At 38.8% G+C, this 25,082-nt stretch overlaps 1 protein-coding gene and 1 long non-coding RNA gene across 7 annotated transcripts in view; both read left to right on the top strand.

The window, feature by feature from the left end:
- CCDC141 (coiled-coil domain containing 141) overlaps nucleotides 1-20,154 on the top strand; it is a 247,151-nt gene extending 226,997 nt beyond the window's left edge. For 5 of the 6 annotated variants that reach the window (XM_077957276.1, XM_028830891.2, XM_077957281.1 and 2 more), the window contains one exon: nucleotides 19,948-20,133. The gene's annotated coding sequence lies outside the window, so the exon portion shown is untranslated. Of the gene's footprint in view, nucleotides 1-19,947 lie in introns of all 6 variants that reach the window. The other variant, XM_077957279.1, reaches the window with a different exon arrangement.
- On the top strand, nucleotides 4,658-10,245 carry LOC144333428 (uncharacterized). Its single transcript, XR_013402067.1, has 2 exons — nucleotides 4,658-7,283; nucleotides 7,334-10,245. It is a non-coding gene; the product is annotated as an uncharacterized LOC144333428 (long non-coding RNA).
- Nucleotides 20,155-25,082: the final 4,928 nt, after the last annotated feature.

Below are 25,082 nucleotides of genomic sequence, written 5' to 3'. Positions count from 1 at the left end.
AAGCAGGAGGAGGTATCAGTGGTGTGCTTTACTTAGTGAGTGAAGCTTAATAAATATATTCAATAAATATCTTCCACTATGTCCTTTAATGCAGTAGAATGCTTTTCAAAAACCATTCAATTTGTGTGTACGTTGACCAGAAAGTGTTCTACATAAAAAAACTGTATTTTGCTTGGGTTTTGAGATGAATGTTTCATGAGATAGCTGTCTATGTATGAAAAGTATTTAAATATGAGGAAAATGTGATATTCATCCTGTATTTCTCTTAAGCAGGATTTTTCAACCTTGATACAAGGTTGACATTTGGGACCAGATAATTATATGTTTTTTGGGGGTTGTCCTATACATCGTAGGATGTTTAGCAGCATTTATGGCCTCTACCCACTAGATGTCATTAGCACCTCCACCCTCAGATGTAACAACCACAGTGTCTCCAAATGTTGCCAAATATCCCCTGGCAGAAAATCATCCCTGGTTGAGAACCACTATTTAAGGAAGCAAGATAGCATAAGCTTGGTCAAGATTACATGTTGGTGTTTTGTCAGTACAATTTAGAAAATAAAATCCAGCAAATAGCGTGGTCTTCACAAAGCAATTTTACTGTTTCTTAATTATTGAAACTTTTTCTTATTTTTGTTCTTCTTCTTAAATGGATTAGTTGTCCTGGGTGGATTAGTAAATCGTTTTAATTAGTTGAATAAATTTGTTATGAGAGCTAAAATTCCTGACATACCATTGCCCTGACATACCAGCAAAATGATAATGATGATATTCAAGTAAACATATCAAATAAAAGCCTGCAAAATTCAACAGACTGAAGTCCATATTCTGGAATTTGACAGAAAAAAAATTGTGGAGGTTATAATTTTTTGACAAAGAGGCCCCTAAGTACACTTGCAATCAATGGCTACATGCATAGTTCAAAATGTCATCTTTATTACTTCTGTTTAAATTTGTTTCTAGAATAGTCTCCAAGAATGTAGCTTTTTCACTTTGGAAACTCTTACTCAGACAGATCTCCAGTAAAGCATGGTAATGTAGTAGCTTAAGAACAAGTTCCTCCTTCTATCTGCCCTTCTTTCTCCCTTATATGTGAGGAAAGTGGAATTTCACAAGATGACTCTATTCAAGAGTCTTGATAAAAGTCACCTTTACGAATGCTTTTACACTGTTTTGGGAAGTGTAAATTAGTTCAACCATTGTGAAAGACAGTGTGGCAATTCCTCGAAGATATAGGATGAGAAATACCATTTGGCCCAGCAATCCCATTACTGGGTATATACCCAAAAGAATATAAGTCATTCTGTTATAAAAATACATGCCCACATATGTTCACTGCAGCACTATTCACAATAGCAAAAACATGAAATCAACCCAAACACCCATCAATGATAGACTGGATGAAGAAAATGTGGTACATATACACCATGGAATACTATGCAGCCATAAAAAGGAATGAGATCATGTCCTTTGCAGGAACATGGATGGAACTGGAAGCCATTATCTTCAGGAAGCTAACAAAGGAACAGAAAACCAAACACCACATGTTCTCACTTATAAGTGGCAGTTGAACAATCAGAACAGATGGACACAGGGAGGGGAACAACACACCCTGTGGCCTGTTGAGGGTTGGGGGAGGGAGAACATCAAGATGAATAGCTAATGCATGTGAGGCTTAATACTTAGGTGATGGGTTGATAGGTACAGCAAACCACCATGGCACATGTTTACCTATGTAACAAACCTGCACATGCTGCACATGTATCCTGGAACTTAGAATTTTAAAAAGTCATCTTTATGGGTTTTGTTTTTGTTTTTACTTTTGCTTTTGGTTTTCCAGTCAGGGGAATATTGATAATTGCTAAACATTAGGAGGTGGTAAGAATGCAGTAAAAAAAACTTTGACATTGTTTAGAAAGACTTCTGAAAACGAGCATATTGAAAATATTGCATATGTGGGCCAGGCGCAGCGGCTCACACCTGTAATCCCAGCACTTTGGGAGACTGAGGTGGGTGGATCACCTGAGGTCAGGAGTTTGGGACCAGCCTGACCAACATAGTGAAATCTCGTCTCTACTAAAAATACAAAAATTAGCCAGGCATGGTGGTGGGTGCCTGTAATCCCAGCTACTCAGGAGGCTGAGGCAGGAGAATCACTTGAACCTGGGAGAAGCAGGTTGCAGCGAGTGGAATTTGTGCCACTGCACCCCAGCCTAGGCAACAGAATGAGACTCCATAGAAAAAAGGAAGGGAGGGAAGGAGGGAGGGAAGGAGAGAGGAGGGAGAGATAGAGAGAGAGAAAAGAGAGACAGAAGAAAGGAAAGGGAAGGGAAGGGAAGGGAAGGGAAGGGAGGAAGGAAGGAAGACAGAGAGAAAGAAAGAAAGAAAGAAAAAAGAAAGAAAAAGAAAGAGAAAAGAAAGAAAGAGAAAGAGGAAGGAAGGAAGGAAGGAAGGAAAAGAAAGAGAAAGAAAGAAGAAAGAATATATTGCTCATGTGTATCTTATATTAGCAACTTCAAATTTCCTTTACCTTTTAGTATGAGGCAAAATTCTAAGATTCCTAGAAAGTGTTAGACCTGTCAACTTCCAGGAAGGATGAGATCTGCTTCCACACTGCACACTGTCCAGAAGGTTAGGACTATGTGTCACTTGGTTCAAAGATGACTTCTAAGTGGTACCTGGAGATACTGAAGTAGACCATGTGGTTTTGTCTTTATTTTCAGAAGAATATACTGTGTTTCCTAACTCTGTGTTTTTCTATATTATCCACAGGAAAAAAGCATGAATCTTTCTGATTCTAGGAAGTACTTCTGTCCTAAGAGTAATAAAGTAGGAAAGATCTGTTGTTCCACCAACAGTAGTTTCAGCTAAATTCTTATATTTGAGGCCATGTTCTCAGGTACACAATACATCAATGAAAGAAATACTTATTCACAAGACAATGTGCACCCTTTTGTCTTAAAGAAAGAAACATGTGGCACATTTCAGACAGAAACTAAACACAAACAAAAGTTTTTGCCCAAAAATACAACAGAGGAAAAAAAGTATTAGAAGTATGAAAAAAGTACTAGCAGGGACCAGTTGTCCACTTAGGTAAAGGGGCAGGAACTAAAACTCTTTTGTGGAGGTTATCCCATTTCTAAGTATAAATATTCATATGTGGAAATATCCATAACCCGTGTGGATATTACATATTTTATTGTCCTTTCTACTTTTAGAGCTATTACTGTAAAATTGTAATTACATTAGACATCTAATGTGCAGATATAACCTTAATGAATAACCCAAAGTTCTCATTCCTTGTTTCTCTTAGGTGCAGATTTTAATCTCATCCTAGAAGGCTAGAATATGAAAACCAATGATTTACTCAGAGAATGAGCCTGGCCTACCACCCAGGAGCCAAATTTAAAGTTATTGTTGTATTTCCCTCATTCTCTTCTTATTGTGGAATACACCCTAATTATCCCGAAGTACTTATTTTATTATGGTAAAAAAAATGGGTCAGAGTACATACCTATTAGAATGACTAAAATCCAAAGCACTGACAAAGCCAAATGCTGGTGAGGATGTGAAGCACCAGGAACTCTCACTCACTGCTGGTGGGAAAGCAAAACGGCACAGCCACTTTGAAAGACAGTTTGGCAGTTTCTTACAAAACTGAACTTACTCTTTATTTTTTTAAATTTATTTTATTATACTTTAAGTTCTAGGGTACATGTGCACAACGTGCAGGTTTGTGTACATGTGCCATGTTGGTGTGCTGCACCCATTAACTCATCATTTACATTAGGTATATCTTCTAATGCTATCCCTCCCCTCTCCCCTCTGCCCACAATAGGCCCCAGTGTGTGATGTTCCCCTTCCTGTGTCCAAGTGATCTCATTGTTCAATTCCCACCTATCAGTGAGAACATGCGGTGTTTGGTTTTCTGTTCTTGCGATAGTTTGCTGAGAATGATGATTTCCAGCTTCATCCACATCCCTACAAAGGACACAAACTCATCGTTTTTTATGGCTGCATAGTATTCCATGGTGTATATATGCCACATTTTCTTAATCCAGTCTGTCACCGATGGACATTTGGGTTGATTCCAAGTCTTTGCTATCGCAAATAGTGCCGCAATAAACATACGTGTACATGTGTCTTTATAGCAGCATGATTTATCATCCTTTGGGTATATACCCAGTAATGGGATGGCTGGGTCAAATGGTATTTCTAGTTCTAGATCCTTGGGGAATCGTCACAGTTTTCCACAATGGTTGAACTAGTTTACAGTCCCGCCAACAGTGTAAAAGTGTTCCTATTTCTCCACATCCTCTCCAGCACCTGTTGTTTCCTGACTTTTTAATGATTGCCATTCTGGCCGGGCGCGATGGCTCAAGCCTGTAATCCCAGCCCTTTGGGAGGCCAAGACGGGCGGATCACGAGGTCAGGAGATCAAGACCATCCTGGCTAACCCGGTGAAACCCCGTCTCTACTAAAAAATACAAAAAACTAGCCAGGCGAGGCGGCGGGCGCCTGTAGTCCCAGCTACTCGGGAGGCTGAGGCAGGAGAATGGCGTGAACCCAGGAGGCGGAGCTTGCAGTGAGCTGAGATCCGGCCACTGCACTCCAGCCTGGGTGACAGAGTGAGACTCCGTCTCAAAAAAAAAAAAAAAAAAAAAAAAAAAATGATTGCCATTCTAACTGGTGTGAGATGGTATCTCATTGTGGTTTTTGATTTGCATTTCTCTGATGGCGAGTGATGATGAGCATTTTTTCATGTGTCTGTTGGCTGTATGAATGTCTCCTTTTGAGAAGTGTCTGTTCATATCCTTTGCCCACTTTTCGATGGGCTTGTTTTTTTCCTGTAAACTTGTTTGAGTTCTTGGTAGGTTCTGGATATTAGCCCTTTGTCAGATGAATGGATTGCAAAAATTTTCTCCCATTCTGTAGGTTGCCTGTTCACTCTGATGGTAGTTTCTTTTGCTGTGCAGAAGTTCTTTAGTTTAATTAGATCCCATTTGTCAATTTGGGCTTTTGTTGCCATTGCTTTTGGTGTTTTAGACACAAAGTCCTTGCCCATGCCTATGTCCTGAATGGAATTACATAGGTTTTCTTCTAGGGTTTTTATGGTTTTAGGTCTAACGTTTAAGTATCTAATCCATCCTGAATTAATTTTCGTATAAGAAGTAAGGAAAGGATCCGGTTTCAGCTTTCTACTTATGGCTAGCCAATTTTCCCAGCACCATTCATTAAATAGGGAATCCTTTCCCCATTTCTTGCTTTTGTGAGGTTTGTCAAAGATCAGATGGCTGTAGATGTATGGTATTATTTCTGAGGGCTCTGTTCTGTTCCATTGGTCTATATGTCTGTTTTGGTAGCAGTACCATGCTGTTTTAGTTACTGTAGCCTTGTAGTATAGTTTGAAGTCAGGTAGCATGATGCCTCCAGCTTTGTTCTTTTGGCTTAGGATTGTCTAGGCAATGCGGGCTCTTTTTTGGTTCTGTATGAACTTTAAAGCAGATTTTCCAATTCTGTGAAGAAAGTCATTGGTAGCTTAATGGGGATGGCATGGAATCTGTAAATTACCTTGGGCAATATGGCCATTTTCACAATATTGATTCTTCCTATCCATGAGCATGGTATGTTCTTCCATTTGTTTGTGTCCTCTTTTACTTCACTGAGCAGTGGTTTGTAGTTCTCCTTGAAGAGGTCCTTTACATCCCTTGTAAGTTGGATTCCTAGGTATTTTATTCTTTTTGAAGCTATTGTGAATGGGAGTTCACTCATGATTTGGCTCTCTGTTTGTCTGTCATTGGTGTATAAGAATGCTTGTGATTTTTGCACATTGATTTTGTATCCTGAGACTTTGCTGAAGTTGCTTATCAGCTTAAGGAGATTTTGGGCTGAGATGATAGGGTTTTCTAAATATACAATCATGTCATCTGCAAACAAGGACAAGTTGACTTCTTCTTTTCCTAACTGAATACCCTTGATTTCTTTCTCTTGCCTGATTGCCCTAGCCAGAACTTCCAACACTACGTTGAATAGGAGTGGTGAGAGAGGGCATCCCTGTCTTGTGCCAGTTTTCAAAGGAAATGCTTCCAGTATTCTCTGATAGTAGTTTATATTTCTGTGGGGTCGGTGGTGATATCCCCTTTAATATTTTTTATTGCATCTATTTGATTCTTCTCTCTTTTCTTCTTTCTTAGTCTTGCTAGCGGTCTATCAATTTTGTTGATCTTTTCAAAACAAACCAGCTCCTGGATTCATTGATTTTTTGAAGGGTTTTTGTATTTCTAGCTCCTTCAGGTCTGCTCTGATCTTAGTTATTTCTTGCCTTCTGCTAGCTTTTGAATGTGTTTGCTCTTGCTTCTCTAGTTCTTTTAATTGTGATGTTAGGGTGTCAATTTTAGATCTTTCCTGCTTTCTCTTGTGGGCTTTTAGTGCTATAAATTTCCCTGTACACACTGCTTTAAATGTGTCCCAGAGATTCTGGTATGTTGTATCTTTGTTCTCATTGGTTTCAAAGAACATCTTTATTTCTGCCTTCATTTCATTATGTACCCAGTAGTCATTCAGGAGCAGGTTGTTCAGTTTCCATGTCATTGAGTGGTTTTGATTGAGTTTCTTGGTTCTGAGTTCTAGTTTGAGTGCACTGTGGTCTGAGAGATATAATTTCTGTCCTTTTACATTTGCTGAGGAGTGCTTTACTTCAACTGTGTCATCAATTTTGGAATAAGTGCAATGTGGTGCTGAGAAGAATGTACATTCTGTTGATTTGTGGTGGAGTGTTCTGTAGATGTCTATTAGGTCCTCTTAGTGCAGAGTTGAGTTCAATTCCTGGATATCCTTGTTAACTTTCTGTCTCATTGTTCTGTCTCATGTTGACATTATTATTGTGTGGGAGTCTAAGTCTCTTTGTAAGTCTCTAAGGACTTGCTTTGTGAATCTGGGTGCTCCTGTATTGGGTGCATATATATTTAGGAAGGTTAGCTCTTCTTGTTGAATTGATCCCTTTACCACAATGTAATGGCCTTCTTTGTCTCTTTTGATCTTTGTTGGTTTAAAGTCTGTTTTATCAGAGACTAGGATTGCAACCCCTGCCTTTTTTTGTTTTCCATTTGCTTGGTAGATCTCCCTCCATCCCTTTATTTTGAGCCTATGTGTGTCTCTGCATGTGAGATGGGTCTCCTGAATACAGCAAACTGATGGGTCTTGACTCTTTATCCAATTTGCCATTCTGTGTCTTTTAATTGGAGCATTTAGCCCATTTACATTTAGAGTTAATACTGTTATGTGTGGATTTGATCCTGTAATTATGATATTAGCTGGTTATTTTGCTCGTTAGTTGATACCGTTTCTTCCTAGCTTTGATGGTCTTTACAATTTGGCATGTTTTTGCAGTGGCTGCTACTGGTTGTTCCTTTCCATGTTTAGTGCTTCCTTCAGGAGCTCTTGTAAGGCAGGCCTGGTAGTGGCAAAATCTCTTAGCATTTGCTTGTCTGTAAAAGATTTTATTTCTCCTTCACTTATGAAACTTAGTTTGACTGGATATGAAATTCTGAAAATTCTTTTCTTTAAGAATGTTGAATATTGGCCCCCACTCTCTTCTGGCTTGTAGAGTTTCTGCTGAGAGATCCGCTGTTAGTCTGATGGGCTTCCCTTAGTGGGTAACCCGACCTTTCTCTCTGGCTGCCCTTAACATTTTTCCCTTCATTTCAACTTGGTGAATCTGACAATTACGTGTCTTGGAGTTGCTCTTCTGAAGCAGTATCTTTGTGACGTTTTCTGTATTTCCTGAATTTGAATGTTGGCCTGCTAGGCCAACCTTGCTAGGTTGGGGAAGTTCTCCTGGATAATATCCTGCAGAGTGTTTTCCAACTTGGTTCCATTCTCCCTGTCACTTTCAGACACACCAATCAGATGCAGATTTGGTCTTTTCACATAATCCCATATTTCTTGGAGGCTTGGTTCATTTCTTTTTACTCTTTTTTCTCTAAACTTCTCTTCTTGCTTCATTTCATTCATTTGATCTTCAATCACTGATACTCCATCTTCCAGTTGTTCGAGTTGGTTACTGAAGCTTGTGTATATTTCACATAGTTCTTGTGTCATGGTTTTCATCTCTATCAGTTCATTTATGGACTTCTCTGCATTGATTGTTCTAGTTATCCATTATTCCGTTCTTTTTTCAAGGTTTTTAGTTTCTTTGCACTGGGTACATAGTTCCTCCTTTAGCTCTGAGAAGTTTGATCAACTGAAGCCTTCTCTCAACTCATCAAAGTCATTCTCTGTACAGCTTTGTTCCATTGCTGGCAGTGAGCTGTGTTCCTTTGGAGAGGGAGATGCGCTCCAGTTTTTTGAATTTCCAGCTTTTCTGCACTGCTTTTTCCCCATCTTTGTGGTTTTATCTGCCTTTGGTCTTTGATGATGGTGATGCACTGATGGGGTTTTGGTGTGGGTATCCTTTCTGTTTGTTAGTTTTCCTTCTAACAGTCAGGACCCTCAGCTGCAGGTCTGTTGGAGTTTGCTGGAAGTCCACTCCAGACCCTGTTTGCCTGGGTGTCAGCAGCGGAGGCTGCAGAAGATAGAATATTGCTGAACAGTAAGTGTTGCTGTCTGATTCTTGCTCTGGAAGCTTCGTCTCAGAGGTGTACCCAGCCGTGTGAGGTGTGAGGTATCAGACTGCACCTACTGGGGGATGTCTCCCAGTTAGGCTACTCAGGAGTCAGGGACCCACTTGAGCAGGCAGTCTGTCCGTTCTCAGATCTCAGTCTCCATGCTGGGAGAACCACTGCTCTCTTCAAAGTTGTCAGACAGGGACATTTACATCTGCAGAGGTTTCTGCTACTTTTTGTTTATCTATGCCCTGCCCCCACGGTGGAGTCTAAAGAGGCAGGCAGGCCTCCTTGAGCTGCAGTGGGCTCCACCCAGTTCAAGCTTCCCAGTGGCTTTGTTTACCTACTTAAGCCTCAGCAATGGTGGGTGCCCTTCCCCCAGCCTCGCTGCTGCCTTGCAGTTAGATCTCAGACTGCTGTGCTAGCAATGAGGGAGGCTCTGTGAGTGTGGGACCCTCTGGGCCAGGTATGGGATATAATCTCCTGGTGTGCCGTTTGCTAAGACCCTTGGTAAAGCACAGTATTAGGGTGGGAGTTACCCGATTTTCCAGGTGTTGTGTGTCTCAGTTTCCCTTGTCTAGGAAAAGGAATTCTCTTCCCCCTTGTGCTTCCCAGGTGAGGCAATGCCTTACCCTGCTTTAGCTCTCGCTGGTTGGGCTGCACCCACTGACTGGCACTGACTGTCCAACATGCCCCAGTGAGATGAACCTGGTACCTCAGTTGAAAATGCAGAAATCACCTGTCTTCTGTGTTGCTCATGCTGGGAGCTGGAGGCTGGAGCTCTTCCTATTCGGCCATCTTGGGTGCCCCCCAAACTGAACATACTCTTGTCATACAATCCAACAATTAGTTTCCTTGGTATTTACCCAAATGAGCTGAAAACTTGTGTCCACACAAAACCTGCATGTAGATGTTTATAGCAGCTTTATTCATAATGGCAAAAACTTAGAAGCAAACAAGATGTCCTTTAACAGGTGAAGGGATAAACAAACTGAGATACATACATACAATGGAATCTTAGGCAATAAGAAATATGCTACTAAGGCATAAAAAGACACTAAGGAATCTTAAATGCATATTGCTAAGTGAAAGAAGTTAATCTGAAAAGGCTACATACTGTATGACTCCAACTACATGGTATTCTGGAAAAGAAAGTACGGAGACAATAAGAAACCAGTGATTGCCAGGGTTTAGGGAGAGAAGGAAGGGGAAGATGAATAAGTGGAGTACAGAGGATGTTTAGGGCATTGAAGCCACTGTGTATGATACTGCAGTGGTGGATATGTGTCATTAAACATCAGTTGAAACCCACCAAATGTACAAAACAATAATGAACCCTAATGTATATTATGAACTTTAGTAATAATGCATCAATATTGGCTCACCACTTATTACAAAGGCCAGCTTCTGGATGCCAGGACCTACTTTTATCTTTTTCAAAGCTTATTGTTTTTTAAACTTACATATGCTCTTATAATAGTTGTTACTCAACTAACCTCTAATGAATGTAGTCTTTGATGGGTTAATAACACAGTTGCCTCTCCCTACTCACATGTTCTACATCCATGAATTCAACTAAATGCATATCAAAAATATTCAAAAAAAGAAAAACCCCAAAATAAAAAAATACAAATAAAAAATACAGCATAACTATTTACATAGCACTTACATTGTATTTGGTATTATAAGGAATCTAGAGATGATTTAAATCATATGTGAGGATGTGCATAGGTTAAATGCAAATACTATGCTATTTTATATAAGGAACTTGAGCAGCCACATATTTTGGTATCCGCTGGGGATTAGGGGTTCCTGGAGCCAATCCCACAAGGATACTGAAGGACGAGTATACTGCAGGCATCCCCAAATCACAGTCTATCAACAGAGATGCGGGGAGACAAAGATTCACATTACAGGTGATAAGTGTTCCTTCGTTTTGACAAAGAATTTGCCAAAGGTGAAACTGTTGCTAAAGTTTCCTCATTTTAAATGGAAGAGTACACATTAACACTTAGATCCAAAGTGAAGGCCTAGAGATGAGCAGTTTCTTGCTGCTGAGATATGGTAATAAGCAATTAGAAAGTCCTGTCCTCTCCAGCCTGCTCCACTCTCATTTCCTTAAAATATGATTCAGGGATTCTGAGAAAGTCGGTCACCAAAAGCTCAAATTGTCATCATATTTATCTGATAAAGTTGTTCATGTCCTTCATATATACGTTATTGAGCACATCATTAGTTTGCTAGCACTGCCATAACAATGCACTACAGACTGAGCAACTTAAACTTACTGAAATTTATTTTCTCACAGTCCTGAATACTTGAAGTGTGAAGATCAAAGTGCCAACAGAGCTCATTTCTTCTGAGGCTTCTCTCCTTCACTTCCATCTTCCTCCTGTCTCCACATGGCCTTTCCTCTGTTCCTGTTTTGTCTTAATCTCTTGTTCTTTTTTTTTTTTTCTTTATTTTTGGAGATAGAATCTCACTCTGTCACTCAGGCTGGAGTTCAGTGTTGTGATCATGGCTCACTGCAGCCTCACTCTTCCAGGTTCAAGTGATCCTCCCACCTCAGCCTCCTGAGTAGCTGGATCTACAGGTGAATGCCACCATGCCCAGGATTTTTTGTTTTTGTTTTTTAAGACAGACAAGATCTTGCTATGTTACCCAGGCTGGTGTTGAACTCCTGGTCTCCAGCAATCTGCCCACCTCCATCTCTCAAAGTGTTGGGATGACAGGCATGAGCCACCAGTCCTGGTCCTATTTCTTGTTCTTATAAGGACACCAGTCATATTGGGTTAGGGCCCACCCTAATGAGCTCATTTTAACTTAATCATCTCTTTAAAGACCTAATCTCAAAACACAGTCACAGTGTGAGGCACTAGGAGTTAGAATTTCAACATATGAATTTTGGAGGGTTCACATTTTAGCCCATACCAAGAGCTACTATGTGTCGATCATTTTTCTAGTCAGTGCCATAAAAAGGCAATGGGCTGGGCAAAATCAAAACAGGACCAAAAAGTCCAGAGTGGAGGATAATAGACTCGATCAGTATCTTGGGTGATGTAGGGCTCCCAAGACTTGCTGAAGATTTAAATCAGGGAAATTTTCTGAAATTTTTATCATGGAGTGCTTATTGGTCTTTGAGGTAGACTTTAGATTGGAGGCACAAACAAACGGTTAAGAGGCTAAATCCAACAGAATAAGTGAGAAATGAGGACCTGGAAATGGCAGTAGCAATAAACAAGATTACAAAGATTCAAGCTATTTTTAGGTGGTAGAATTAAAAGAATTTATTGACATCTCAGAGGCAGGTAATAAGGAGGAAAAAACATTAAGAAAAACTCCCAGAGTTCTCACTTAGGTGATTGAATAGATTGTGATGTTATTAACTCAGATGTAAAAATCCAGAAAAAGGACACATTTATAAGGAGTTAAATCTGGGTGTTTTAAGTTTTAGATTCTCTTGGAGATACCCAGTAAGAGTGAAATGTGAGTCTGGAGCACATGAGTGATGAAAGGGGCAGATATAATCGTCTTGAAGTGATCCAAATGTGGTTGAAGCCTTGAAAGGAGATGAACTAACACCAGGAAAACACAAGAGTAAGAAGAGGTAGAACCTGATCAAGACCAGCAGGAGGAGAATAAGTCAGAACTGTATGAGTCCAGAGAGTCTGGTGCCATGGAATTCAAGTTTGGAGAGAGCTTCTAGAAAGATGAAGTACAAAACTACGTGAACTGGTGAAAGTGATGGGATGCAGAAAAATTATAATCTTGGGTGATTCTTCCTGGCTATGTTTTGTCAAAAAGCCAAGGCCAAAGGAAGATATAACCTGAGAAATAGTTCAAGTTTAGTGCTATGAACTCATTGACTTTTCAATCACTCAACACAAATAGTTTTCCTTTAAGTGAATTTATTTGAAGAGTTTCCTAACACATCACTTACTATTATGCATTATGAAAATACAATTTTTAAGCATCCACTGGATGAATAAGTGACAACCAAAAATGTTGCAAAAAAGTTTTGAAAAACCTCTGCCTATTGGATTTGGAAATAAGAAAGGCAATGGAAAACACAATGTGAGTAGTGCAAGGACAATGAGAAAAGAAGCTGAATGAGGGTTCAGAAAGAATAGGTGTCTTAGTCTATTCAGGCTGCTCTAGCAACTTACCTTACCCTGGGTAGTTTATAAACAATAGAAATTTATTGCTTACAGTTCTGAAGGCTGGGAAGTTCAAGATCAAGCCACCAGCAGATTGTATATCTAACAAGGGCACTTTTCTCATAGAAAAGGCTTTCTTGCTATGACCTCACATAGCAGAAGAACAAAAGGAGCTCTTTTAAGCCTCTTTCATAAGGGTACGAATCCCATTCATGAGGGCAAAACCCTCATAACCTAATCACTTGCCAAAGGCCCCATCTCTTAAAACCATCACCTTCAGGGTTAGATTTCAACATGAATTTGGAAGGAAACAAACATTTAGACATAGCAATAAGAAATAAAGAAATTAATACAGCAATAAACTCAGTTATAATTAAATGGGAAAACAATGTATCAAGTGGAGTGGCTGGTAAGGGGAAGAAGCTTCTAGACAGGGGAAGTGAAACATATTATATGGAATAGTGTGAATAGTGTGTGTCTTGGAAGAAACAAGAGTAGAAGGATCCTGAATATTGGTCTAGCCTTGAAGAGGAATAGACCCATTTTCCCCTGACACTGGAGGAAAACAGATAAGCATAGGTATATGGTTAGAGAGTAAATGTTTAAGCCCTACTCATGATAATACTGACAAAAACAGATGTATCTTTAACTTCTCTGTTGATGTTAGAAGAGAAGCAACTCCACAGAGGAAAGACCTGAAGAGAGCAAGACCCAAAGTATGGTCACAGTGGTAAAGTGTTGAAATGGGAAAGAAGAAATGAATGCCATTTCAGATGTGCCAGGCAGGACCTTTGTGGCTAAAGGCGTAGAAAGAGCTACTCAAATAATGACAATAACCAGCAATAGCTTCTACATTGAGCATTTGTTATAAAATGTGCTATGAAAAAAAATTACTAGTATCTAAAACTATTTGTAAAAGTAAAGAATCAAATAAGAACTTACAAAACCTAGTTAATGAAACCAAAACAACGGTAAAGGAGAATATTCACTATGAAGAAGTGAGTATTCCCATTTTACGAGGAAGAAATGAAGCTTCAATGATTAATCCAAGGTCATTTTGCTAATAACTGGCACATCTGGGATTTAATCCAAAGTCTGTCTGACTTAGAAACTGTGCTATCCATCATTTTCCTCTAGTGTGGTTACACATGGATGTGGGAGTCCCTCAGGGTGTTTGCAAGGCTTACACTAGGGGTGCTGATGCTGATGTCTTCAGGAAATTTTGAGAAAGCCCTTAAAGAAAACACCCTGAAAGCCTGGAGAAGGTAGGTAGAAAGTGGTAGCTAAAGAATCTTTAGCTTCAAAGGAAGAATAGACTTTGTTTAGAAATAAAAAAGTAAACATCTGGAGGTGATAATGGAAGCTGGAGAAAAATCAGCACTTGGCTGTGTGGGCACTGAGTAGTTTCCACTGGGTGAGGCTGCCAAGGGGAAACATGCATTTCAGTTAAGGCAAGGAGAGGGCAGAGGCACTCTGTGAAACAACTGGAACAGAGGTTTCACAGGGCTTGGGAAATTAAGAGTCAAGTTCAGGAGAGGAAGACACAGCAACAATAGCAAAGAAAGAATTTTCCAGAAGGCTCCTTTTTCACCCCCAACTATTTTATTTATGTTAATGATCATTGCACCTGGTTTTTGTCTGTGTTTGAATTTCATTTGCTCTTTATAAAAGCAATACATGTTCATTGCACCCAAATAACATAACTAACACTTCAGTGTACTAGGCTTCTTTCCAGTTATTTTATCCCCCTGTATGTTGTATATGATTTCCACTTCTTAGATCGCTCCAGCTTTTGATCACTTTTATCCACAAAACAAAATCTTGCAGGGAGAGATGCATTTCATGGAAAAAGTTTCTGTTTGTTATTTATGTTTTTACTAAATAGAATTTATAAGTTTTGCCTTATATTTTTAATTCTACACTAGTTTTGGATACATTATTGTAATAGAAGTTTTTTTAAGAGAGAGTAATACATGTTCATGGTGAAAATTCAAATTCAGGTCAAAGGTGAAAATTAAGTTTTCATCTAAGCCCTACATGCATCTATCTCAAAGAAGTCACTTTTAACAGTTTTTGTGTATCTTTCCAGAAGTTTACTATAAATTTTCATTAAATAAATGTTCAATGAGCATCTTCTATCTAGCACACCACTGTACCAGGAGCCAGAGTTTTAAAGGTGAACTTAACAGACTTTAATGCTTCCTTATTGAAGTTTATAGACCAATAGAAGAGTCATATAATAATCAGGAAAATGGCAAAACAAATACACAAAAAGCAAAAAGAAATATGATTAAAATGAGCAGATTGCTGTGATTGAGAATAATATTCATTGTATATCACTCTGCAACTTGCTTTTTCTCCTACTGTCATGGCCATCTTTCTGGGGCAATATATGGGTCTAACTCATTATCCTTAATTGCTGGGTGCTATGGATATCATGGTTATACCACAAATAATTCAAGCATTTCCTCACTGATTAAAATTCAGGTTGTCCATTTTATCCCCTTTAAACAATACTAAAATAAATATTTTTTATACTCATACTTTTATATTTTGCAGTATCCAATCCTTTACTGCAGGTGCAACACGAATATTTTTCTCAAGTCTTTTTAATTTGACCAAAGTAGATTGTGCCATTCAAAATTATTTATTTGGTAAGTGTTTGGTCTTTTCATTATGACATCTGAGTGTTCAGTGTTGCTTCAAATAGTTTCTCCCACCTGTGAGGTTCCACAAATATTATCTTACATATTGTCATAATATTTTATCATGTTCCTTTTACTTTGGGGATTTATGTTACATGGTATGAGGTACCTTCTTTTGAATAAATATTCAATTATGCCAGCACCATTATGAACTAAGCCATTACAGATTAATTCTTCATATTTTCTTGGATCTGTTTCTAGACTCTCTATTATTTTTACTAATTTATTTTTATATTTTATATTACTATGCCAATACTTTGGTTGCTGTAGTTGTATAGTAAGCTATTTCTGGTAAGGCAAGTTCCTTTTCAATATTATAGTTATTTTTTAAAAGCTTCCTAATAGTCTATTGTGTCAGCGTATAATACTCTCTATTGGTAGACAATTATATTGTCTTTAGTTTAAATCTCCTATTAATATTACAAATTCCTAGAACGAATGGTTTTCATCATTTAATGTAATTCTGCATTGCAAAAGCAAAGAACAAAATCCACACATTAATGCATCCCTTGTCCACTATAGATTCATGTATTAGGTAAAGGATTAGCTTTGGTACACAGCTAGATAATATATTGTATTAGTCTATTTGCATTCTGCTGGTAAAGACATACACGAGACTGGGCAATTTACAAAAGAAATAGGTTTAATGGACTTACAGTTCCACATGACTGGGGAGTCCTCACAATCATGGTGGAAGCCAAGGAGGAGCAAGTCAATATTACATGGATGGCAGCAGGCAGAGAGCGAAAGAGCTTGTGCAGGGAAACTCACATTTTAAAAAAATCAGATATAGTGAGACTTATTCACTATCATAAGAACAGCATGGGAAAGACTCACCCCCCATGATTCATTTATTTCCCACCAGGTCCCCCCAACAACACATGGGAATTATGGGAGTACAATTCAAGATGAGATTTGGGTGGGGACACAGAGCCAAACCATATTATCCTGCACCGGCCCCTCGCAAATCCCACGTCTTCACATTTCAAAACCAATCATGCCTTCCTAAAAGTCCCCCAAAGTCTTCACTCACTTCAGCATTAACTCAAAAGTCCACAGTCCAAAGTCTCATCTGAGACAAGGCAAGTCCCTTCTGCCTCTGAGCCAGTAAAATCAAAAGCAAGTTAGTTACTTCCTAGATACAATGGGGATACAGGCATTGGGTAAATACAGCCATTCCAAATAGGAGAAATTGGCCAATACATAGGAGCTACAGGCCCCACACAAGTCTAAAATCAAGCAGGGCAGTCAAATCTTAAAGCTTCAAAATGATCTCCTTTGACTCCATGTCTCACATCTGGGTCACACTGATGCAAGAGATGGGTTCCCATGGTCTTGAGTAGCTCTGCCCCTGTAGCTTTGCAAGATACAGCCTCCCTCCTGGCTGTCTTCACGGGCTGGTATTGAGTATCTACAGCTTTTCCAGGCACACAATGCAAGGTGTTAGTGGATCTACCATTCTGGGGTCTGGAGGATGGTGACTCTCTTCTCACAGCTTTACCAGGAAGTGCCCTAGTAGGGACTGAGTGTGGGGACTCCAACCCCACATTTCTCTTCAGCACTGCTTTAGCAGAGGTTCTCCATGAGGGCTCCACCCCTGCTGCAAACTTCTGCCTGGACATCCAGGCATTCCCATATACCCCCTGAAATCTAGGTGGAGGTTCCCAAACCTCAATTCTTGACTTCTGTGCACCCGCAGTTTCAGCACCATGTGGAAGCTGCCAACACCTGGGGGCTTGTACCCTCTGAAACCACAGCATGAGCTGTACCTTGGCCCCTTTTAGACATGGCTGGAGCACTGGGACACAGGGCACCAAGTCCCTAGACTGTACACAGCAGAGGGAGGAACCTTGGGCCTGGCCCATAAACCCACTTTTTCCTCCTAGGCCTCTGGGCCTGAATGGGAGGGACTGCCACAAAGGTCTCTGACATACCCTGGTGATATTTTCCCCCATTGTCTTGGTGATTAACATTTGGCTCCTCGTTACTTATGCAAATTTCTGCAGTCAGCTTAAATTTCTCCTCAGAAAATGGGTTTTCTTTTCTATCCCATCTTCAGGCTGCAAATTTTCTGAACTTCTATGCTCTGTTTCCCTTTTAAAACTGAATGGTCTTAACAGCACCCAAGTCACCTCTTGAATGCTTTGCTGCTTAGAAATTTCTTCTGCCAAATACCCTAAATCATCTCCCTTAAGTTCAAAGTTCCACAATTCTCTAGGACAGGGGCAAAATGCCACCAGTCTCTTTGCTAAAACATAAAAAGAGTCACCTTTGTTGCAGTTCCCAACAAGTTCTTCATCTCCATCTAAGACCTCCTCAGTCTGAATTTCATTGTTCTTATCATTATTAGCATTTTGGTCAAAGCCTTTCAACAAGTCTCTAGGGCGTTCCAAACTTTCCCACATTTTCCTGTCTTCTTTTGAGTACTCCAAACTGTTCCAGCCTCTGCCTGTTACCAAGTTCCAAAGTCGTTTCCACATTTTTGGGTAACTTTTGAGCAGCACCGCACTTCTGGTACCGATGTACTGTATTTGTTCATTTTCATGATGCTAATAAAGACATACTCAAGACTGGGCAATTTACAAAAGAAAGAGATTTAATGGACTTACAGTTCCATATGGCTAGAGAGTCCTCACAATCATGGTGGAAGACAGGGAGGAGAAAGTCACATCTTCATGGATGGCAGCAGGCAGAGAGAGAGAGAGCTTGTGCAGGGAAACTCCTGTTTTTAAAACCATTAGATCTCGTGAGACTTATTCATTACCACAAGAACAGCGCAGGAAAGACCCGCCTCCATGATTCAATCATCTCCCACCAAGCCCCTCCCACAACATGTGGGAATTATGGGAGCTACAAGAAGAGAGTTGGGTTGGGACACAGAGCCAAACCATATCATATATAATACATGTAATTCAAATTCACACTTCCTCAAAACTAAATGCTATGACTCTATAGTGTTATCCACAATGTGTCAAACCTACAGGTTAAATCTTTCACTGCCAAAGGTCTATTATGTAAAAACTTGCACCCTACTGGATTTATTTCATTGGTATGCACAGAGTTCTCACCCTAGGAAACTTAAAAATGAAATGCTTAAACCGATTCATCCACTGAATTTCTTTTTTTAATGCTAATTTCTTCTCATACTCATATTATCCACTAAAGTCTTCAGGTGAAAATCTTAGAAACAGAGGCATGAGGGAGTCAACGTGGCTACACTGGTTCCGACATGAATACATGACATGGCTTCCTCTTCAAAGGTCTTTTTTATACCATGACCTCATCAAAAATAATGTGTAGCTGGTGCCTTCAACCTTTGCATGTAGCAGCATGTTCCAACATTCAGGGGGACATACTTGTACTTCACCTTGACCTTCCACAGGATGTCTGCCTGCTCCTTTTACACATTAGCAAAGGACAATCCTTTCAGTTTCTCTAAGGACCATCCTAACACCAATATTCTACAATCCAAGAATGTAATTATCAAATGAGAACTGAATTTACTTTCAAAAATATAAACTACTTGGTAAGCATAAAGTCGTGATTGTTGTCATTAAGGACAGTGAGAAAATGTGGAAACCTTTACATTATATCAGGAAATGTGAATTTCAGTAAAAACCCTTAAAGATAATGTCAATCACTTCACAATCAAGCACACAGAACACCAGGATTGCAGTCATATTTTGGTTTCGATTTTGATCATTTGGATCTAAATCCTACCATGGATCAGGTTAGAGCCTCACTCCTTTTCTTAATTTTTTAAACTTGGGTTATATTTCCTTAGCCTTTCATTCAGTTGCATTCAGTGAATTGCTTTTTGGTATGCCCTGAACTTTTGTTTAAAACTTGCACTGAAAATATCAACATATCAAATTAAGTCACTATATCTACTACAGGTACATTGTTAAGGACTTTTGGTAGGTACCTCCCTTAGTGCCTACTCGATAAAGCTGTACATTATACATTTTACAAATTTAGCATTAGAAAATTGCATGTGCCCCAGGAATTGGTATGCTTTCTACTCTATATTTTGAATTATAACTTTCTTTTTTCTTTAACTTTAAAGAAGCTCATCACCAACCTAAAGATCAACTACAGCAAATATAGTGGCCTTTGTGGATTGTGAACTTATGTTGTTATTTGGCATGGCTTTAGTTTTCTACTCTGTTTCTATTTTCTCTCAAAGGCATTTTTTATTTCCATTTCTCTTTTATCATATTTTATGTGCTTTTACTGAAATGCTTCAATTCTTTTGTAAAAAGAAATAAAAACACCCAACCTAAGTGATCCTCTCCATGAGGAGTTGTGCCTTTGTTTCACTCTGCACTGTTCTCTTGCACCTCTGAATTTCTGAGCACTTAGTGTTTCTTATCATTCTGGCCCTTAACCTTTTATTGTCTGTCCTTGCATTGTTACATAACTCTCTTGTCTTTCTAACTAATATCTCAGCAAACGGCCTTACATCATCTGTATCTTTTATAGTTCTTGGTACATGGAACATACTCAAAAAACACTTGAGAAGGAAAGAAAAGAGGGAGAGAACAACAGAGAGGAGGAAGAAATGAACAGAAGTCTGAACATGATGTTAAAAATACGTGCTGCCTGTAGGGAAGAAGCTGGGTAAGGAAGAAGTCAATTGGAAATGGAAACTATAACTTAGCAATGAAGGTAAATGTTTGACTTAGTTTAGCTTAAGAAAAAGAGAGAAGTTGTTAATGTTGTCTTTATGTGAGTAAGCCAGGTCGCAGTCAGGGCAGGAAGTACATGCACCTCAAAAGAATAACTGAAGAGAGTTTAGTGAAGGGATTATTACAAGGCATAGCAGGGTAATGAAAACTAATGGGGGCTGCCGAAGAATCCTGGAGATAGCAACAGTCCAAAGCACTAACTAAAAACACTGGGGAAAGGAGCAGTTCCTGGAACCAAAGAAAGAATCTGGAGGAGAAGGGTCACAAGAGCACGGCCACAAGTAGAGGAAGGCATGGTCACAAGTAGAGGAAGGCAAGTTCAAACCATGGCCAGGCAAGGAGGAAGCAGGGGGAATGAATACTCCAACTTCTCTCCTTAAAGCACTTCCCATTGGCTGAACCAGATGAGAAGCCAGAGGGCCAAGGAGGACTCCTCTAGGAGTCAGCCTCCCAGAGGCACAGAGTAGCTTGGAGCAGGGTAGGTAGCAAATGGGATGGGCTGGGGCAACAGACAATATGATAGCACCCCACACTTTGCTAATACAGTAAGGGCTTGCTCAAAAAATATTCTATTATGATTAGGTGAGGAAATGGGGGAAAGAGGAATTTATCTGGGAATTTGAAATAGATGGGGTAAAACACAAAGGTAAAAAGGCCTAAATCTCTTTAACAGACACATAAAAACTAAAGAATTCCATAGGAACATAAAAAAGAACCATAATTTAAGGCTCAAAGAGCCTTTAATCTTTCAAAGATTACCTTTGTTTTTTGAGACTGTAGAGCCTCTTTTAGGGCCATTTTTAGATTTTTGTCCCACAGAGATTGTTTTAGTTTTGGAAAATCCATCCCTGAGCTTATCAGATGCATTGAAATATACCAATCTCAAGTGCAGTTGACTAGTTGACATATCTTCTTTTGTAGGTATTTGATAAACATCCGTTCTTTTCCTTGTTGCAGATTTCTTTTTGTTTTCAAAGCAAAACTTATTTTTCAGCTCCCAAATATGTTTTTGACCCTGAAAGAGCCCTTAATCCCTGTCCCCAGATGCCGTGCCTGCAGTGGTTACTGGAAAAAATGAGGCTGGCTGCCTCCCTTCAGCATGTGTAAAGCTTGATGTTTGACAGCAGTATCCCCTCCAATGAGCGTTTGCTGGTGGTTGGATCTAATCAGGATTATAGTTACCTGCCACAGGCTTTCAGAAGCCCAACTTATTTCTTTTTTAAGATTGCAGTATTTCTTGGGCTTTGCTTTAATCCACATATAAATGTCATGTCACCTTCTGAGGGCCTTCAGGGAAGGACATGAGATGTGCTTTATTCCATGAGCTCACTTTTGGACTTCTCAAAGATTTCTTAGAAAATACTATCTTGTGTATTTTATCAGGTAGTCAGAGATAATTTAGCAAATCAATACAACCAAGCACAGAAATTATTTTCTTAATGTCATTCTTGGCAGCAGCAAATGAACAAAATGCCTACCATGTGTCAGATTCTCATGGTCCTGGACACTGCCATGATCATTCTGTTATTTAATCTTCCTAATAACTCTTTGAAGTCGAGATCATAATCACCAATTTGACCTGACAAATCTGAGACAGAGATTCAAGTGAGTTGCCTAAACCCAGGCAGAATAGGAGTGAAATTCCGAGTGCCCCTAACAGCAGTGCTACTGAGACATTCAAGACTTTATTTTTTGTTACCTTTCTTACTTTGGTAAAAATATCTTACATGTCTGAAATAATCTTTTTGTATTCGATGTGGTGTTAAATGCATCTGTGACTATTCATACACTTGTAAATACTTGTGGAAATCTAATTTGATCTTGCTTCTAAAGAAATTATAGCTGGATGTAGAAAAAAATGGGACAATAAGTCTTCTTTTAAATTGTAAGCAACAATTTCTTGCCTCCCACATTCCCAGTGTAGCTTTTTCTGCCTCTATAACTCCAAGAACACAGACTGTCTTCCATTAGAATAAGTTGTTTTCGTCAGCAGGCTTTTCCCTGTGCACTTCTTGAATTTGCTTTTCTACTTCCTTGTTTAAAAATAGCTCCATGATGAGCCTATATTTCAGTTTTGATATGTTTTATGAGTGGAAAGGAATTTACTGATATTATATCACTTAATATTACTGTGCTAACAAAAATGTAAACTCTTAGAGGGCATGTATTTTTGTGTGTTGTGTGCATTGCTATAATCTCTGTGCCTAAACTGTGTTTAATGCAATAAAAGAACACACACAAAAATTTAACCAGTCATAAGATACATTAGTTTTACTCTCTTCTAGTATCCTGGCATCGGCCTTAAAAACTGTACCCATTTCTTAAATAACTCCCAGTAAGTCCTTCCTTTGTAAATGGTCCTATATAAGGTAAACAAAATCTGACTATGTAGTTGGAGTTACTGCCTGAGTTTTGCATATATCCTAGACTTGGTCTCAGTCACAGATTAATGAGCATTCATTAGGAGTTTATGTAGACCACGATCTCTAAGAGCACAATAATTGTAACTGTCTTTTCTTGGTCAGCTCTGCCTAGCCATCACTAGTACAATGCCCAGCACAAAGTCACCACTCAGAGATATTTGTCAAATCAACGAATAATGACAGAATCCAAAATCATAATAATTTATCCCAGTGCTCAGCACTGAATATATGTTTAATAAATATTTACTGAATTTCACTGAATATTGTGCTCAAAGAGAGAATCATGCCATGCATTCCAAATTAAGTGCATTACATTTGAATTATCAGCTGTTTGGGATTATCTATGTGGCTCCTCCCCACTGTTAGGGTGGTAAATTGAGATCTTACTGCATCAGCAAACTCCCCAAATCTGCCCAGTATTTGGTTTCCACAAGGCTAGTTTACTAATTGTAACGATCGCATATTTAATTTTAAAACTAATGCATACCATGATATCATATACTGTCCGTTACTATTCCAATAATAAGAACTCTTTTTCAGAGCAGAATATTAGTTATTTACTGACTGGTCCTTTCTTTTCTTTTCTTTTCTTTTTTTCTTTTCTTTTTTCTTTTGTTCATTCATATTTTTCTTTTCTTAATTCTGAATGTCATATACTGTTCCTTTCTTTTCTTTTTTCTTTTGTTCATTCATTTTTTCTTTTCTTAATTCTGAATGTCATATAAACATATAAAGGCCTAAAGGCAAGGATCCTGACAATATTGCAAGGTGTATTAGGGTTCTCTAGAGGGACAGAACTAATGTATGTGTGTGTGTGTGTGTGTGTGTGTGTGTGTGTGTGTGTGTGTGTGTACATACATATATATATATGGAAGAACTAGTATATAATATATAAAAAAAGGGAAGTTTGTTAAGTATTAATTCAAACAATCACAAGGTCCCACAATAGGCTGTCTGCAAGCTGAGGAGTAAGGAGAGCCAGTCTGAGCTCCAAACTGAAGAACTTGGAGTCTGATGTTTGAGGACAGGAAGCATCCAGCTCGAGAGAAAGGTGTAGGTTGGGAGGCAAGGTCTAGCAAAGTCAAAGAACAGTGACTAGACAATCAGCTTAAAAGGAAAGACACTTGACTTTAGGTTTATAACATATGGTCCGTCTTCTTGGCTCTTGAGTTACCTGAATTGCATCATGTCAAGATGACGCAGGCTTCCAGATTATAGTCACTTCTTCCCTCTAGTTCCCTTAAGAATTTAAATGGTTTGACTTTAATTCCAACGAACATAACACAACATTAATCTGCTTCACATTAGATCAAACAAGTCTAAAAATACGCACACATGCACAGTATATACACACACACAAACATGCACAAACGTATCCTAAATAGATAACCAGTTGGTGAACACTCCAAAACAGAAAGATCACATATTTCTATTGTTACTTTGCCTTATGACTGGCAGATTCTTTGTAACACAAATCTCTCACTGGGAATAATTTTCAAAGTGTATAATATGAAACCAGTTGTTTCTGAATAAAACAATCAAATAGAATTATAGCAGATGCAACCTATGGGGGTGGAAATGGTGCCACCAATACAGATACACCACTTAAGTAAAGGAGAAAAATGTTTAAATAGGTACATGGTGTCATCTTGTTAATAAAACTATACTACATTAGTTGTCAGTAAATTTAAGCTCTGTTAAACATTAACATATTAACCACTATATAAATAAACATAAGATATGAAATACTCAAGAAATTGAAAAGTTTAGTGCATGACCAAATTCTTCCATAACAGGGAATATTTTTATTACAGAAATTTATAAAGAAATTTAACTTAAATTAAAAATTTTAGTCTCTTTTATTGATAAAAGTCTTTTTCCATTATCAACAAGACAATTTTCTTCCCTCTAAGTAGAGTTTCACAAATCTCTCAGCTGAGTCATTATAAAGATCTTTTGGTGTGCTCTTTTGTATTTGAAATATCTCTTGCTTGAAATTAAATTCAGTCCTAAAATAGCAACTATATCATCTCCTAACCACTTCCCATTAGTAACAGCAAACTCCAGAGATTAGCAGAACAGCATTCATGTGCCTGGAAAAAGAACCTTATGGATGATTTAAGCATAAGACCTGGCTACTTACTAAGGAGCAGTGCACACATATTTGTAAATATTAATGCCAGACAAAAATGAAATCTGACAAAGGTGAAATCATTGTACTGTGCAGACTAACCTAAGCAGAGTTCCAATTTTGCCTTTCAACATTATTTCTTGCAGGGTTGTATAAGCAATAAGCTCATTAACATCAGTGTAACTGTCCCCGAAATACAAGTGGATTCTGGAGAACGTAGGTAGTACAAATGAGCTCTCCTCAACACTAAGGTTTATAGCAACTGATTCTTCAGAGAACGTGAAGCCTCATACTTGAGATAAATTCCCTCATCTGCTGTCATGATTGACAGGTCCATTTGGTTTGTTTTATGGGGGAAGGGAACCGGACTGGGAC

This window comes from Macaca mulatta, chromosome 12 (assembly GCF_049350105.2).
Source record: "Macaca mulatta isolate MMU2019108-1 chromosome 12, T2T-MMU8v2.0, whole genome shotgun sequence".
Lineage (NCBI taxonomy): Eukaryota > Metazoa > Chordata > Mammalia > Primates > Cercopithecidae > Macaca > Macaca mulatta.
The sequence above is the reverse complement of the archived record's forward strand: the minus strand, read 5'-3'. Positions and strand labels throughout refer to the sequence as shown.